This window comes from Limulus polyphemus, unplaced genomic scaffold (assembly GCF_000517525.1).
Source record: "Limulus polyphemus unplaced genomic scaffold, Limulus_polyphemus-2.1.2 Scaffold2997, whole genome shotgun sequence".
Taxonomy (NCBI): Eukaryota; Metazoa; Arthropoda; class Merostomata; order Xiphosura; family Limulidae; genus Limulus; species Limulus polyphemus.
Window position 1 is genome coordinate 114,385 of NW_013668607.1, and position 9,510 is coordinate 123,894.

The window sequence follows — 9,510 nt, forward strand, 5'->3', positions numbered from 1 at the left end:
ATGGTTAAACGTAGATGATTTTGATGACAGAAATTTCTTTGAAATACAGGGTTACAGGTTATTTAATAGGGATAGAGTATTAAAGAAGAGGGGAGTGGCATTATATCTAAAATGTTTAAGTTGAGGATATCAAAGATAATAGTAAGGAGATTGAATCCATTTGAATTTTTATTATAGGATGTAAAGGGAAAAGGCCTTTAATGGGAAGTTGTTACAGACCACCAAATGATACTGATGAAATTAGTGAGAAACCTTACAATGAGACTAAGATTTCAGTTGTTAATGAAGTGATAGTTATGGGTGATTTTAAATTTGGAGCATACAGATTGGGAAATTCTAGAGTCAAACCATAAGGGAAAAGGGTTTTTGGAAACTGTTCTGGATGGCTTTCTTCACCAGTTAGTCAAGGAACCTACTAGAAACAATGCTATTTTAGATTTATTATTATCTTCAAATATAGAAATGATTGGGAGGGTGGAAACTGGGGAACCTCTGGGTGCAAGTGATCATTGCTCTTTTAGGTTCGATGTTTTGCTGCATGTGGAGATAAGGAATAATGACATTTTGGTTACAAATTTCAAAAACAAATTTTGAAGGGATGCAACAAGAAGTATCCGTTGTGAATTGGACAGTTGAGTTATTTGGAGACATTGATCAGATGTGGAAATTATTTAAATATTCAAGGTAAACATATTCCTTATAGAAAGAAAAGGGTATCTGCAAAACAGATTGGCTCACAAATAGTTTAAGAGAGAAGTTTTAAGAAAAGCATAATAAATTTAAGAAATTTAAATTGACTGGTATGACAGGAGATTTATAAGTTTGTTTTCTTAATTTCGCGCAAAGCTACACGAGGGCTATCTGCACTAGCCGTCCCTAATTTAGCAGTGTAAGACTAGAGGGAAGGCAGCTAGTCATCACCACCCACCACCAACTCTTGGGCTACTCTTTTACCAACGAATAGTGGGATTGACTGTCACATTATACCACCCCCACGGCTGAAAGGGCGAGCATGTTTGGTGTGACGGGGATTCGAATCCGCAACCCGCAGACTGCGAGTCGAGCGCCCTAACCACCTGACCATGCCGGGCCAGATTTATAATATTATAGAAGATCAAGAAAGTTGGTGAAACTGGAAATTAGGACATCAAAATCGATGTATGAGAAAAGGTTGGCTGGAAATATAAAAATTAACAGTAAAGATTTCTTTAAGTACATTAAGGATGATAAAGGAAGGCTAGTATCTGATGATTATTAGATAGCTGGGTTATTAAATTTTGTTTTTTTTTCAGTTTTTACTAATGAAGATTTAAGCAGTATTCTACATCTTGAACAGTTGATAAATGGAAACAAAATCGACAAGATATCTGTATTAATTCTGAGCTTATTAAAAAAATTTGGTTAGTATAAAAAACGATAAGGCTCCTAGGCCATACAATATTTCCCCAAGGGTTTTGAAGGAGGTTAAAGATTGGATATGTGATCCACTTTCTACTATTTTTTGTCAGTCCTTGAATAGTGGTCAGGTACCAGAGAATTGGAAGTTAGCTAATGTAACTCCTCTTTTCAAGGGAGGTGATAAAAATTGTCCCACTAATTATAGACCCATTAGTTTTACATCAGTTTTGGGGAAAGTTTTGGAAACTCTGTTAAAAGAAGCCTTTGCAAAGTCATTTAACAAAGTTTAGAATTTTATTGGATAGTCAACATGGTTTCACTGAGGGAAAATCTTGCCTTACAAATCTTTCGACATTCTTTGAAAAGATTACTGCTTATGTAGATGAGGGTAAGAGTGTATATTTCGTGTATCTGGATTTACAGAAAGCATTTGAGAAGGTGGTGCTACATAAAAGTCTTGTAAAAAATTATCTCTATAGGTGTGGGAGATAGTTAATAAATTAGATAGAAGGGTGGCTGAATGGAAGAAAGCAGAGTTGTTACAATTGAAGTTCAGTCAAACTGGATTAATGTCACAAGTGGGGTGCCTCAGAGCTCAGTCTTAGGACCTTTGCTCTTTTTGATTTACATCAATGACATAGATGAAGGAATAGTCAATAAATTACTTGAATTTGCAGATGATATTAAGGTCTTAGGTGTTTGCTAGCTGTGAAGTAAATTCTGCTGATTCACAAAAAGATTTAGATCATTTAGTGAGTTGGGCAAATAAATGGCAGATGGGTTTTAATTATAATAAATGCAATATAATGTATGTAGGTAATCATAATTTGAATTGTAAGCATAATTTGGATGGGAATAACCTTAATAGTGTTATGAAAGAAAGGGATTTGGGGTAATAGTCAATCAGTTTCCAAAGCCATCCAAGCAGTGTACAAAGCAAATAGGATTTTAGGTTGTATCTACAGAAATATTGAATACAAGTCTAAAAAGGTTATAAAAGAAGAGTTAGGGGAGATCTGATTGAAGTGTTTAAGATTGTAAAGGGAACTGATAATGTTGATGCGTGATCTTTTGTCATACTTAACAGTGAGAATAGTAGAACTAGGGGACACAAATTTTGGCAAGGTAGGAATCATCTTGAGCTAAGACAGTTTCATTTTTCGAACAGGGTGATTGGCCTTTGGATGTTGTAGAGGCAGTAAGTTTAAGAAAATGCTTGAGAAGTATATGAATGATAAGGTCTGGCTTTAAGATTTTTGTAAATTATTTTAATTTAGTTTAGAGGATGGAACAGCCAAAATGGACCAGCAGGTCCCATGTTGTCCCAAAACATTATGTTATGTTAAACTAATGGTTTTAGTATAACTAAATCTAGACATTGATGAGGTAATCATAATGTGAAAGTATAGTAACACTGTCACAGCATATTTGTTAAAATCCAACGGACAGTTGTTAAAATAATGGTTTTAACATAGTTACATATAGACATTGATCATATGTGGAATATAGTGTTCTCCTTTCTAATACTCATGTAAGATAAAACTATGAAGTAACATTTGTAAAATGAAATATTTTGTCAAGTTATAGCATAAAGTCAAACTAGTGAAACTCCAAGTTTAATTATTGCATAATATTTTATTGATGACGTAATTGCATGTTGAGACACATTGAAATACAATTTGTTTTAATAACACCACGTATACATAAAACATGAAATAAAATTATACGAATATTATGTGTAAAATTAAATATTTTGTCTTGCATATTAAATAATCACCTAAAATCTTTGAAATAATCACTTCATTTATAATTAAGGAGTCAAACGGTAAGTTTTAATTATTTCGTGATATCGTCCTTTTAGGACGATTCAAATATAAATGATCAGGAAATATATAGAACTAAGAAATTAGTATCAAACATCCATTTTCAAGACAATTTGCATATAAATGGTCAGGAAGTGTATAGAACCAATAAACGAATGATAAGAGTCATTTTTAGGACAATTTATAAATTGTCAAGAAATATAATTAATAAACTGGTGATAAGCATCCTTTTTAGCACAAATTAAATACAAATGGTCAGGAAATGTAATTAACTAATGAATTAGTGATTTGAATCGACTGTATTAATTATAGCCTTGTTGATTAAATTTATGCTGGCTCCACCTGGAACTATGACATCATGGCCACCTAGAAACATATCCTTTGGTTAAGTAGAACATACGTTACGTCATGGCCATTTGTCTGGTATCGAACTATCATTTCAACCCTATCTAATATAGTTGCACCCTCTGGTGAGACTTTGTGGAACTATGATGTCACGATCGCTTAGCAATGCACCCTCTGGTGAGACTTTGTGGAACTATAATGTCACGATCACTTAGCAATGCACCCTCTGGTGACAATTTGTGGAAGTATGAATTCATCTTCTTTGATGGCATCATCCTCCCCCTCCCTGAGGCAACCAATCAGCATGTGTCCAGAGTTCTGGGATAACCATTCATCTTAGTGAAAGTTGAAATAAAAATATATGCTCAGTCTCTCCACTTATGATTAACAACTAATCTTATCACAATGCAGAAATCATGAAATATACAAGATTAATGAATTAATTTATTTGGTTGTACATGATAAATGTTAGTAGATGTCCCAGTAAAATTGGGATTGTTCCAGTTTAGTTTTTGTTTCCCAATCAGAAACAGTATTAATTTTTTATAAATTCTTTTTACCTGAAGGTGAGTTTTAAATTTACGGCCTGTTATTTTACATACCTCCTTTTTGTTTTACTTGAAGAATCACCTTTTTTAAGTAACCTGTGTTTGGTATGCCATAGGAATTGAGTTTTGAAGAACTGTCCAACCATGAAAAAAACAAGTATTTTTTTCAATAGATTTAAGGCAACTTAGGAATGTTCTTTGTTTAGTATAAACAATAAAAATGGAATGGGATGGTGTAGGCTAATAATATTAGATTCAGGACTATCATCAAAGTTCCACAAACATAACTGTAATCTAATCCCAATTATTTGCATTTGATTTAGTTCACGATTTTTGACCATTAATACATATTGAATACAAAAAATTAGAATTTTGAAAACTGGACATATAACAGCCATGGTTTAACTTACAGATCTGTAAACAGATATTATTGTTGTAAAGTGTTCTTTTGTTGGGTGGATTCTTTTAAAGTATTTGGTGAAAATAATGTGAAATCCAGTAAACATAGCAATAATAACTTAGTTTATTTCTTCCTTAATATTTGTTACAGACTACTAGTACTTGTACACAGTTGTAGACATGAGGTCACAAATAACATTTTTATGTTCAACAGAAATTCACTTGCTAACAATACTATGACTAACACACAAATAAACTTACTTTTAAAATTTCAGGACAAATCAATTAACTGAATATTTGAAATAACTAACACTAATTTGAATACTTTATTAACTGCTGAATGAACTGAAAACTTCATTAATTATTGTATTTATAATGTATTCTTGTTTCTAGATATTTCATAAAATCTCGTTATGATTAACACTTACCAGCAGTCTAAGTAATCTAGGATTACTTTTATAAATTTTCTATCATCATGTTAGCAGCTCCCTCTATCAAACAGATAAATTAAAACTTTGAAAATCTAGCTTATAACACTGCCTTCTTCCATGATTAAAGTCCCTTGAACAATCTTAATACAAAAATAAAACAGTATACTAAACTGTCCTTTCACTAAGACTTTACAGTTTTCTCTTCCAAGGCCCATGGTATACAGATAAGTTTACCATTTGTTCTTTATCATTATTTGGGAAGCTGATCCTACTAGGTAAGTGATCAAGTAAATCCACTAGTGGCTCCATTTTTGATGATCCTCTGGAAGTAGTCATGACAGGCACCCTGGACTTTCAACTTGAAAATTTTTCTCTGAAGTTACCCAGCTAGCCATTTTCCAGCTTGAACTAACTGTCTTTCTGGATTCTATAAACCACATCTTTGATTCTTTTAAATACAACATATGGCTTTCTCAACACCTTTTGAACTTTGAAGTTCACTTTTTCTCCTGTTAGGGATTGTTCAGCCATATGATGTCACCTTAATGGAATCCAGTCTTATCATTATTAGCATCATAGAGATTTTCATTTTATAACTAACTGATATAAGTCTTTCCTGAGTAATGTCTTGTAACACATCTATGGTGTTCAGCAGTCTGTCTACATATTTGGATGTGAGTACAGAAGATCTAATGGCATTTTAAGTTCTCTACCAAATATTGGTGATGATTATAAGCTGCCTGTAATTTCAAGCACTGCTGTTTGATGAGTCATAAGCAGTGGAAAATCTTGATCCCACATTTTCTGATATTCTTTTGAATAAATGCCTAAATGATTTAACAGTATATAGTTGTATCTCTTGACAAGCCAATAAGATATGGATGGAGGAATGTTGATTCCAAAGATCTGACACATTTCTGCAAAGATCTGTCCTTGATCTGAGTGGTTTCATATGCATATAAACCTAGAAACAAGTACACTGATGAGTCTCCTTGTTAAAGTTTCTTCTTTTTGGTTAGAAATAGCATATGCCTCTGGCCATTTAGTGAAATATTTCATCACAGCCAGAATTTATCTATTCTTATTCTTACGTTGTGATAAAAGACCAAGTATATTGACAAGTCTCTCAATTAATGCTACAACAAAATACTGTTGTAGTTGTATATGTTGTTTCTTTCATCCACCTTTTCACTAACAGCAGTGTTCACATGATATACACCAATTCTCTACAGATTCTCAGCACTCAAAACAACAGAGGTATTCTTTTACTCTCTCCAATACCTTCTTAACACCTCAGTGTTCAGCTGAAGGTTGTGGAGATGATGGAGTGCTTCATAATGTAGGCTGTGAAAGTACCAACTGTACATATTGTTTCTGTCCACTGGTATCTTCCCATTTTCAACATAACAAGCCCTTTTGTAAGCTTCATAAATCCCACTGCATTCAGTACATTTTTGTCTTCAAGCTGTATGGTGCAACTGTTTGCTATGAGGGTTTGTATGCACTTTCCTGATTCACTAGATAATTAGTTTCAAACTTTTATCTTTATCCTCTTTCAGTTGAGTATTGAATTACATCAATTCTTTATCATCACTTGTGAATGTCACATCTTGGATTGTACTCTTGTTGGACCTAAGGATGGTCATCTTTACTACCTTGTGTTTCCCTCTTCTCACAGTGTTTCCACTCTTGATCAACACATGATTTTCATGGTTCTGCTTATGGAGATTCATGATGTCAAAGTTGTACTCCTAGTGTTTTAAATATATGGGATAACTGACACTAACCCGATTACTTCAGTAACTTCTCAGTCACTGAAAAAACTAAAAACTGATTTAATGATTCACTGGTTCTCATATTTATAATGTAGCCTTGTTTTTATATATTTAACAAAATCTTTCATTCACTAATATTCTAAGTATTCTAGAATTACTTCTATGTTCTTTCTAAATCTAGCTTCATCATCATGATAGCACCTCCCTCTAGCAGAGAACTAAATTAAAACTTGGAAAATATTGTTTAAAAGAGGATATTTATAGAACTTAAATATTAACAGAAAGCAAAAGTCATCTCAGCTTTTGTTTAGTTAAGCAAGCATAAGGCTTGACCATACTCTATTATGATACTTTTAAGTTTATAAATGAAATACTATATGCATGGCATTAAATTTGATTAAAGTGAGCATAGTAGGCAATATTTATTGCCTGGAGCTTTTCTCTTAGGCCAAGGCCTTCCCAACGATAAGAGGTAATACATATACATATATATATAATAAATATATACTCAAGAGACATCCATGAATCCACATTAATGAAAATGTGGAGGTAGGTATTCAAGATATCAAATTTTGTCATCCCCAAACCCTGTAAAAAGTATTTCTAAAAAATCACCAAACAGACACAAATCAAAAATTGATGGAGACTGGGGGAAATATACACTATTTTCTCAAATTCGTAGGAGACAAGTTGTGAAATTTATCAGTAAAATACATTATTGATTCATAAAATTTTAAAGGGATAAAAAGGAGCTTGTTAGCCCATCAAGGATGTTCCTTTCAGCTCTCAACTATAACCACCCCTTACTACTAATGTATTCATCCAACCTTTTCTTGAATTCAGTTAAATTTTCTTCTTCCACCACCCTTGAAGGAAGCTCATTCCAAAACCCAACCACCCTGTTGGAAAAGTAATATTGTCTAAACTCCAGATGACTCGTGTGCTGCCAAAATTTGAATTTATGAACCACTGTCCTATTGTTTTCACTGCTAAACACTAAAATGTTTGATGGATCTATATTATCAATACCTTTAAGAATCTTAAACACCTCAATCAAATCCCCTTTGACCCTTATCCTCTCCAGAGAAAACAAATTAAGAGATTTTAGTCTCTCCTCATAGGACAATCCCACCATCCCAGATATCATCCTAGTTGCTCTTCTCTGAACCTTCTCCAACAATTCAATGTCCTTCTTGAGGAAAGGAGCCCAAAACTGTACACAGAACTCCAAGTGATCTATACAGTGAAACAATAATATCTCTTGTCTTGTATTCAGTATTTCTATAGATACTACAAAAAATCCTATTAGCCCTATTGCTAGCTACAGTACACTGTTTAGATGACTTAAGTGATTTTTCAGTCACACCACCATGATCTTTTTCTTCAACCATAGTATTTAATGTATTTCCATTTTTTAAATTGTTAAAACCTACATTTTGGATAGTTAAATATCATTTGCTATGTATTGGCCAAATGCATCAAATGTCCTAAATCTCCCTGTAAGTCTGCAGCATCTTTGATACAGTTAGCCACCCCAATAATCTTAATGTCAGCTTCAAACTTATAATTTTTGTTACTCATTCCAGAGTCAATATCATTAATATAAATCACATACACCAGAAGACCCAGCACAGAGCCTTGAGGCACACTGCTTGTAACTGTGATCCAGTCAGATCTAACTCCATTTATTACTACTCTCTGCTTTCTACTCTCCGCCCAATTTTTTTATCCAGTTAAAAAAATCTCCCCCACACCCACATGTTACGACAGTAGAAGTCACGTGACGCTCCTGGCACATTGGCACTGGTAGCGTGCATGATGAGTTTCTCGAATGATCGGGGAAGTCCGAGTGTGTTTGAGATGCCCTCTTCGTTAGTATATAAGCCTGGCAGAGGAAAGCCAGTGGGGATAAATGAAGAGAGATCAGTAGTTACTTTGAGTTCCATGTAATTTAAGATTCTGTTAGTTTCGAGCTAGTGAGCCGTAAATTGTGTGTTTCGCACTCCTCGAGAGTGAAGCTATCGAGATTGTGAATCGTTGTGATTTATAGCATGTATTATAAAAGTTGTTAAGTTTAAAGTGATAAGAAACATACTGATTGTGGAACTTCTGTGTACTAAAAGTTTGTATCGAGAAAGAATAAACTGGTTTAATCAACAAAGGACTTGTATCGCAGAAGACCCTCGGAAAGAATTTCTACCGGAAACAAACAAACAAGCAGATACGTAACACACAGATTTAATTTTTGTTACAAGTCTTTTTTTTGAGGCACTTATCAAATATATTCTGAAAATCAAGGTAAGCCAAATCCACAGCATTTCCTTCATCAAATCTTGCAGTAGCATCCTCAAAGAATGTCAGAAGATTTGTTAAACAAGACTTTCCCTTAGTGAAACCATGCTAGCTCTTTGACACTATATCAAACTGCTTTAAGTGACTCTACAATGCATCTTTAATCACATTCTCCAAAAGCTTTCCAACTACTGATGTAAGACAAACTGGCCAAAAATTGCCTTGGCAATGTTTATCACCTCCTTTAAATATTGGACTAGCAATGATTATTTGGTAAAAAAACAAAAACACACAAAAGCTGCAAAATGCTTATGAACATTTTAGTTGTAAAAAATTCTCTGTTTCAACGTCACAGAGATTATATTCAGCAATATATGCACTGAGTTTGTCAACACCTTAGCTTTACAATATATATATATATATATATATATATATATATATATATTAGTATAACACCTATTATTATTATTATTATTATATATAAATAGTGTGACTATTA